This window comes from Podarcis bocagei (assembly GCF_964188305.1).
Source record: "Podarcis bocagei genome assembly, chromosome: 15".
Classification (NCBI taxonomy): Eukaryota; Metazoa; Chordata; class Lepidosauria; order Squamata; family Lacertidae; genus Podarcis; species Podarcis bocagei.
Window position 1 is genome coordinate 20234358 of NC_138141.1, and position 6933 is coordinate 20241290.

The following is a 6933-nucleotide window of genomic DNA, read 5'->3' on the forward strand; positions in this document are numbered from 1 at the left end:
ATTGCAGGCTTATTTATCTAATCATAGAGGGATCCATCAGTTCCTTTATTGAAAGAGTGGTTGATGAAGACACAAGGACTGAATGAAATGTCAAAATTGGTAGAATACCTACCCCTGAGAGAAAGTGGCTAAGAACAATTAACAATTAAACCAATCCCCACACCACCCCTGCCCCAGTACAGCCCTTAAGAAGTTGCTGGGCTAGAAGGAGTCTTGGTCAGAACCAGCAGGACCCGTCTTATGTTGCCATCTTGGAGTCTGATTGTTGAGCCGAGAAATTCCAGAACAGATTGCAAATTCTGAAGCAGCAGATGACACTGGCAGCTCAGCTAGGCAGGGCACGTTCTGTTCCCACTGCGATCTGATACATCCGCCGCAAAGGGCTGTTGGAGCAGTTGACACCAGCAACACGGGAAGTGTTGGGAGCAGCACGGAAGCCAAGTCTGGACAGTCTTGTGCCATCTGCCTCCACGGGCTGCTTGCTGTGGGAGGCATGGAGTTGAAAGCTGAGACAGACATGACAGTGGATGGAAGCCACATGGTTAGCTGTGGCATTTGACCTCTCTGGGCCAGAGCTTGTGATTTAGGAACTAAGCCATGCACCCAGCAGAAGAAAATGCCCAAGACCTTCCTGCATTGCACCTATTAAAGGCTGCAGGTGGAGAAGGAAGTGGATGGACGTTTCATCTCACCCATACAGTAATGGGTCAGGGGAAGAGGCTAGAGCTCAGTGTGTCTGCTTTGCATGCCCAAGGTCTCAAGTTTGATCCCCGACATCACCAGGTAAAGTAGAGAAGCAGCAACCTAATGGGAAAGGTGTTTTCAGAAACCCCACCTGTTTCGAAAGCCAGCGTGGTGTAGTGGTTAAGAGCAGTGGACTCATAATCTGGTGAACTGGGTTCGATTCCCTGCACCTCCACATGCGGCTGCTGGGTGACCTTGGGCCAGTCACACTTCTCTGAAGTCTCTCAGCCTCACTCACCTCACAGAGTGTTTGTTGTGGGGAAGGAAGGGAAAGGAGATTGTTAGACACTTTGAGACTCCTTAGGGTAGTGATAAAGTGGGATATCAAATCCAAACTCTTGTAAGTTGCTGCAGGAGAGGGACTGTAGCCAGCATCAAGGGAGATCTTTTTCTAGAACCCAAGTGAAACTGTTAAGTTCCTGGTTTATTTTTGCTACAGCCAAGAGGTGTAGTATTGTTTTTTAAATAATATTTATTTAGTTTTTCAGATTTTACAATTTTACAATCAATTATCCAACAACCAACATAAAAACAAAATTCCCAAGAATCTCCTGTACTTCCCTCCTCCCCTTTGTGGGTCCTTTTGTTAACCATTTCCTCCTGCATCTTTTATAATAATCCCAATCTTTTACATCTCCATTATATCCAAAATTCAACATTAAACTACAAGTGTTATTCCAATAATTGGTGTAATAATGTTAATGTAATTTTGTTATACTGTATTTATAAACTTGGGGTTTTTTGTATGTTGTTATATATGCCAGTGTTTCCCAACCGGTGTTCCGCGGCACACTAGTGTGCCGCGAGACGTTGCCTGGTGTGCCGTGGGAGGGAGGCGGGCGAGTCGGGCGGCGAGAGGCGGGGCGGCGACGGCGAGGAGAGGCCGCCCAGCGCGGGGCTCTCGCCGTCTGCCTGCCTGGCTGCCTGCGTGGCGCTGACGTCACGGGGCTGTAACGTGCCCCACATAGGCACACGCGGGGCGGCGAGCGAGCTCCCTCCCACATCCCATCGCCGGCTCTGCACCAGGTGGTAGAGCTCGGCGAAGTCGCCGCGCTGGAAGGCCAGCAGTGCGCGCGCCTTGGCCAGGCTCTCGCCCGCCTGCGCCTCCAGGCACGGCGCCTCGGCGTCGGGCGGCAGCGAGCCCAGGAAGCGGCCCAGCCGGCCGGGGTCACCCGCCTGCAGCAGCGCCTCGCACACGCACGAGACCTGCTCCGCCGAGAAGCGCGGCGAGCGCGGAGGATCGGGCGTGGCGGAGGCCAGCCCCGCGCTTGGAGAGGACGCAGCAGCCGTCGGCAAACCCGATCCTCCTCCTCCTGCTCCGCCGCCGTCCTCTGGCTCTCGGCCGGGAGGAGCCTGCGGCGACGGGGCGGGCGCCGAAGTTGGCAGAAGTTGGCGCGCCTCCTCGGCAGCGCCTTTGTCCTCCTCCTCCTGCCTCTGCTCTCCTCCGGCGGCGGGGGCGCGCCGCCCTCCCCGGCCGGGGGGCTCGGCGGGGCCCGCGGGGAAGGAGGCCATGTTCGCGGCGCGCGGGATCGCGGCCCCCCTCGCCCGCCTCCGGCCCGCTCCCCTCCCCCTGCGCGCTGCCCTAGCCGTGCGGGTCTCCTCCCCCTGCACCGCCGTCCCCTTTCCACATCCTAGGAGCCGCGGTCCGCCTACCGCCCCCGGGCCACGGCGCGGCTCCCAGCCCGGGCTGGCCCCCGCCTCCTGGGATGCGTGCCCACCCCCGCGGCCCCCCAAACTTCGGAGCAACTCTCCAGACGCTTCTCCCCCGCCTCGGTCTCCCTCCTTTCCACTTCTCTTCCCCCCTTCCTTCCCTCTTTCTTTCTCTTTCTCTCCCACCCGCCTTTCCTTCTATTAACTTTCCTTTCCCCTCCCTTCGTCCTTCCTACTTTTACTCCTGGGCTCCTCCCCCCTTTGCGCAGCCACAAATCAATCTCTCTCTCTTTTTTCCCCCCTCTCTCTTCTTTGCTCAGACGCAAAAAAGCGCCGCTTTTTGGAAATCCGGACTGCTGTCCCCGCTGAAACGATACTTTAAAAAAGGAAGAACCCACTGGCTCTTATTTCTGTTTAAAGCAGTAGATCCCGAACTCTTTTGGCCCACTACCCCCTTGGTTCCACATCCCCCAGTGTCCCCTATGCTTACTCTATAGAAAGCATTACAGGGGTTAACGCGGCTCGCTAAGGAAGATATTAATAGAATTCTGCATTTGGGGGGAGACCCTAACAGTCATCTACCATTACCTTCTATGCTGTTACTATTTTTTATTTTTTTTTACATAAGTAAAAAGTGACCTTTCCCCATCTGGCATGGTGGTGTGCCTCGAGATTTTTTTCATGAAACAAGTGTGCCTTTGCCCAAAAAAGGTTGGGAAACACTGATATATGCTATTGTGTTGTTCTTTTGTTACATTCTTATGACATTGTTTTTGTGTTCCATTTTCTTTTGCTTTGAGCATGTGTGTGTGTGTGTGGAAAAGCAGCATACAAATAAAATTATGAATGAATGCATGAATGAATGGAATCCCAGACAGCTGTTGTGTGTATTTGAACCACTATATGAGCTGCAGAGTTCCATGAAAAGATTCCTCACCTGTAAAATCTCTAGATCAGTTCCAGCACACCAAAAGTCGAGGTGTGTGTCGTTTCACTCATTGACAGTCTGATCCTGTGGACATTTACTGAGGGTGTTTACTGACAAGTAAAGACCCCCTGATTTCAATGTGACTTGATCGTGGGTAAGTATGCAGAAGAATTTAAAACATAATCATTTAATAGCTGCATTTTATACCCAAAGGCAGGAAGAATTACTATACCAGCAAAATGATACAAATATACCCAGTATAAAACAACTCACTGTATAAATATATAAAAAGAGAAATAATCTTTCCCCTTAAAACACTATTTAAATTTAAAAAGTTGTGTCTTACAGTTTTCCTTTCTTTCTCTTTCATCGTATACACGTATGAAGTAAAAAAAAGGTAAAGGTACCCCTGACCATTAGGTCCAGTCGTGGCCGACTCTGGGGTTGTGGCGCTCATCTCGCTTTATTGGCTGAGGGAGCCGGCGTACAGCTTCCGGGTCATGTGGCCAGCATGACTAAGCCACTTCTGGCGAACCAGAGCAGCACACGGAAACACCGTTTACCTTCCTGCCGGAGCGGTACCTATTTATCTACTTGCACTTTGACGTGCTTTCGAACTGCTAGGTTGGCAGGAGCAGAAAGAGACCCACAAAAAACGAGAACCGACCAAACATCAGTGGGTGAAGGAAGTAGCTCAGTGGTAGTGCCTCTGCTTGGCATGCAGAAGGTCTCAGGTTCAATCCCAAGCATCTTCTGGTAGGGCTGGGAACGCCCCCTGCCTGAAACCCCAGAAAGCTGCTGGCAGTCAGTGTAGAATATACTAAGCTCAAGGACCCATGCTCTGACTTGGCATAAGGAATCTTCCTATGTTCCTGTGTTCAGTAGCTCTCAATTTGTTTATAAGAACACAAGAAGAGTGTGCTGGATCAGGCCAATGGCCCATCTAGTCCAGCATCCTGTTATCACAAACAGTGGCCAAACAGATGCTTGTGTGAAACCTACAAGCAGGACCCCCAAGCAGAAGAGCCCTCTTCCTGTGGTTCCCAGCTATAGCAAATGGAAGAGCTTTTGCTCACAGCACTGCCCCCAAATAATTTTCAAGAACAAAACCTTGGAGAGAATTTCCCCCTTCCCTCCTCTGTGAATGTTACTAGGCAGTCCTGCTCATCAATCTGTCCTCCACCCCCAGTTCCTGCACACACAGAGAAACACACAGAGATAGCTGCTCATTCCTCTCTATTCCTCCCCCCCCCCATATAACCTTTGGTTCTGTTAATCTTTAATCTGCAGGTGGCACAGAAGATGCCCAGGCAAAGGGAAATGACAGCACTCTCAAAACAACCTGTCTTGCTTCAGTAAACGGCAACCCTAAATCTGTGGCAAAGCCATGGGGAACCATCTCACCGGCAAAGGGCCTCTGAGGGAAAACTTCACTGAGGATGGAAGTGGGAGACTGCAAGTGCCCCCCCAGCAAAGATTTCGTCATTCAGGGTGTTGAACCTGAACATGCAAAGGCTTCCATTGACCTGCCTCCAAGCTTAGAGAAACACTATACCACCCTCCCCCCAAAAAACAGATCTGGATTACCAAATAGGCTTACCTATGGGCTCCATGCCTTTTAGGGGCCTTGCAATAACAGATCAAAATAAATACAGTTTGCTTTGTGTAATAAAATTGGTTTATTAAAATTGTTGATTGGTAAAATAAAAAAAAAGTATTAGGAGATGATTTGCGAGCCTCCCTACTCCACCCCCCCACCCCCAGAGATTTTGACTGCCTAGGAGCCTCCACAGGGTTTAATCTGGCGCTGCAAAAAAGTGTGGTGGAGTTTCCCTCCTTCTTTGGAGGTCTTTAAGCTGAGGCGTGACAACCATATGTCAGGAGTGCTCTGATGGTGTTTCCTGCCTGGCAGGGGGTTGGACTCGATGGCCCTTGTGGTCTATTCCAACTCTATGATTCTATGAAAAAGAGCAGGCCTTTCCTACATAACAGACTTCTTTCCCCCTCGTCTGACCATTTATTCTCTCTTGAGTTTGAAGCACTATCTCTGCCTATTTTCCCCAACCTATATTCTCAATTGGGACATGGCTGGCTGTGCAGGCAACAGTGGCGATGGGGCTGGGTGAGCTTTCTTACTGTTTATGGAAATGAAGATCCAATCTCCCACAAACCCATACAGTCATGTGAGCATATTTCTCTTCCGCCCTGCCCAAAGTGTCAGGCAGATAACAACTTTTAGCACATGGAGAGATTACTGCCACAGCCAGGGTGAATCATGAGGTGCTTGCCGTTCTTAAGCTGTGTGATGTCCAGAACATGAAGACCCAGCCCTATGACATGCCAGTGTCAACCTGTGGCGGCATTAAAACCAGCTCCTTGAATTATGTCTAACAGCCAATGGAAGGAGCACTTCCCAAATCAGCACAATTCATGAGGCCACTGTCTTTGGCATCCTGTTGAGTAGAAAGTAGGGCTGAATGCCTCACTTGGCAAAGGAAGGAGTTTCTGAAGACGCCCCAATGTTTGGTTGTCAGTCTTGTCACCGCCTTTGCTGTGGGCATTGCTTAGATTCCAAACACTGCTTGGCTGCCAAGTGACTGATGGCAGCTGCTTTGGCATGACTACGATCTAAATATTCCTCAGTTAACCTATTAGTTTTAATTATATACCACAGCCTCTTATTTTGTAACCTTAGAAATGAGCATTCTATGTTCACGGGTGGAGATGCATCTCTCTCTCTCTCTCTCTCTCTCTCTCTCTCTCTCTCTCTCTCTCTCTCTCTCGTCTCCTCTCCCCCTGCAATCTTAATCACCGTCGCAACTCTGTTTAAAAAAAATAATTGTTGACAAGTGTAAAGTCTTGTCAACACAGCAGGAACAACTACGGCAAGAGCAAGAGTGAATGTCTGGTATGAGAGTCAAAAAAATGGGGAAGGGTAACAAACCCTGACAGGCAGGCAATTAGAATAAAACTGTGAAGGATCATTAGTATTCATTACCAGAAAACAAGGCGTAAAGAAGGCCACACAGCTGTTGAGGCAGATGCTAATTCCTGTCAGATGTGGTGGGGCTCTTACAGGACCAGCCCAAGACATTATGGGGCCTAAGGGGGGAGACCGAGATGGTGCCCCCCCATCCCACATACAGAATCTGATCGGACCGGCAGCAGTTGAATCTCACTTCAACATCTCTCACAGTATCTGAGGGCTGCAGATAGCTTAGGGGGCACAGGCAGGTTTAAGGAATATGCGGAGGTATGTGGGTGGACGGCTACCACCCTCCCTGGAAACTTCTGTCTAATGTAGCTGCCATAAGAACATCAGAGGAAGAGCCTGGTTGCTGGATCAGGCCCAAGTCCCATCATAGCACCTGGTTCCCACAGTGGCTCTGTGAATATTTATTATTATTATTATTATTATTATTATTATTATTATTATTATTGATGACTAAAGAAGATATCAGGGGACACGGGTGGTGCTGTAGGTAAAACCTCAGTGCCTAGGACTTGCCGATCACATGGCTGGCGGTTCGAATCCCCGCGGCGGGGTGAGCTCCCGTCGTTCGGTCCCAGCTCCTGCCCACCTAGCAGTTCGAAAGCACCCTTAAGTGCAA

General features: G+C 50.0%; 1 long non-coding RNA gene across 1 annotated transcript; it reads left to right on the forward strand.

The window, feature by feature from the left end:
* The first annotated feature begins 297 nt into the window (after positions 1-297).
* On the forward strand, positions 298-4886 carry LOC308574050. The gene is made up of 3 exons (XR_014002319.1): positions 298-783; positions 3347-3476; positions 4613-4886. It is a non-coding gene; the product is annotated as an uncharacterized lncRNA (long non-coding RNA).
* The last annotated feature ends 2047 nt before the right edge of the window (positions 4887-6933 follow it).